Source organism: Carettochelys insculpta, unplaced genomic scaffold (genome assembly GCF_033958435.1).
Source record: "Carettochelys insculpta isolate YL-2023 unplaced genomic scaffold, ASM3395843v1 scaffold_0035, whole genome shotgun sequence".
Classification (NCBI taxonomy): Eukaryota; Metazoa; Chordata; order Testudines; family Carettochelyidae; genus Carettochelys; species Carettochelys insculpta.
This window is the reverse complement of record NW_027439072.1, coordinates 544,764-546,429: the sequence shown is the minus strand read 5'-3', so window position 1 is coordinate 546,429 and position 1,666 is coordinate 544,764. Positions and strand designations below refer to the sequence as shown.

General features: G+C 57.1%; 1 non-coding gene across 1 annotated transcript; it reads right to left on the bottom strand.

The window, feature by feature from the left end:
• Window positions 1-989: 989 nt before the first annotated feature.
• Window positions 990-1,071, bottom strand: TRNAS-ACU (transfer RNA serine (anticodon ACU)). The gene has a single exon. It is a non-coding gene; the product is annotated as a tRNA-Ser (tRNA).
• Between the last annotated feature and the right edge of the window lie 595 nt (window positions 1,072-1,666).

Here is a 1,666-nt window from a genome sequence, read left to right as displayed (position 1 = left end):
CCTCCTTCCAGCTCCCTTGGCCTAGTGCTGTTCAGTACAACAGTCTGTGAGCCACTAATGTCCCTTGCTCTGGAGAGGAGCAAATAGGCCCAAACAGAACACGTACCACACAAAACTCTCTTCAAAAGTGCAGTGTAGCCAGCAGGTGCCTCTGACCTTCAACTTGGGCTGCAAGAAACAGAGCCCTGAATGGTGGCCTGCACCCCTCCCCAAATGCTTCTTACACCTTTGGATAGGCTGGCATTGCACGCTGGGCACCTCTCACCAGCATGTGAACCTTCAGAACATCCATTGTGGGTCAGAACAAAGGTCCCTCCAGCCCCATGTCCTGTCAGGGCCAACACCAGGGGCTGCAGAAGGTCGCAGCCCGGCACCCCTGGGAGCTGAACCCAGCAGCTCCTTTGCACTCCTTTCAGCTGTGGAGCAGGAGATATGTCCCAAAGAGGCTTTTCCCAGCTGCTGAGAAGCACAGAAGAACTCAGGGCTTGCCCAGCGGGGAACAGTTGAATGGAGACCTGCCCCAGGCCCTGTGGCTGGATCTATTGCTGTCAGGGGCAGAGAAACGTTCCTTCCCCCTGGGCAAGTATCTGCTCTTTTCCCAGATGTGCACTGCCCAGCCAAGGAGCTGGGAGAGACCAGAGCACCGCATCAAGCCTTGGGGAACCAGCAATTCACTCAGAGGCAGCTGCACCTGTGCCTGACCTCAGCTGAGTCTGGGCTGCTCCCTCCTTGCCAGGGAACTACACCCCTGGCTGTGTTTGGGACCCTGCTTAGCTCCAGGCAGCAGCCCTGCAGGGGGAAGAGGTGAGTGGAGCTGACGCTGGAGTCAGGCTTGGCACTTTCAGGGCAAATGAAATCATCCCACCCCCACCTCTGCCAGCTGGAGCTCAGTTCAGCCTCACAGAGGTGTCCTGTGCTTGGAGGCAGCAGGCTCAGCTGTGGTGGAAGTCGCATCCCACAATAGGGCTGGAAATCAACAAAGAAAGATGCAATGAGGATGGGATTTGAACCCATGCGTGCAGAGCGCAATGGATTAGTAGTCCATCGCCTTAACCACTCGGCCACCTCATCTTCTCCTGTTACAAGTTTTTCATATGTCCCAAAGTCAACCCTACCAGGAACCTTTCTGCAACTCACTGGTTGGCCAGCGACACAGGATGGGCAGATTTGGCCCGGCAGTGCTACTCTCACTCCTGTTCCCTGCAGTGTGCCTTCCTGGGGTGAGCAGGGCCCCAAACACAGCCGGGGTGCAGCACCCCAGCCAGACATGGGGACGAGGTGGGGGCAGCCCTGGCTCAGCTGCAGCCACTCACATGGGCAGCTACCTCTGAGAGAAGGGCCTGTCCCCAACGCTGTCTCAGGGGCTCTGGTCTCTCCCAGCAGCTGGGATGAGCTGGGCTGTGCACAGCTGGGAAAGGGGCAGACACTTGCCTGTGGGGTTGAATGTCACACTCCCCTCTCTCTGACACTGAGAGCAATAGATCAGTCTGCAGCACCAGCAACAGGGCCTGAGGCAGGTGTCCATGTGGCTGTCCCACCCTAGACCCCCTGGGGTCCCTGCTCAGCAGTGCCCACAGAAAGGCTGTTAAGAAATAACATAAGAACATAGCTGCCCTTACCCAGTCGATAAGGTGAACATAAGAACGGCCATACTGAGTCAGAGCAA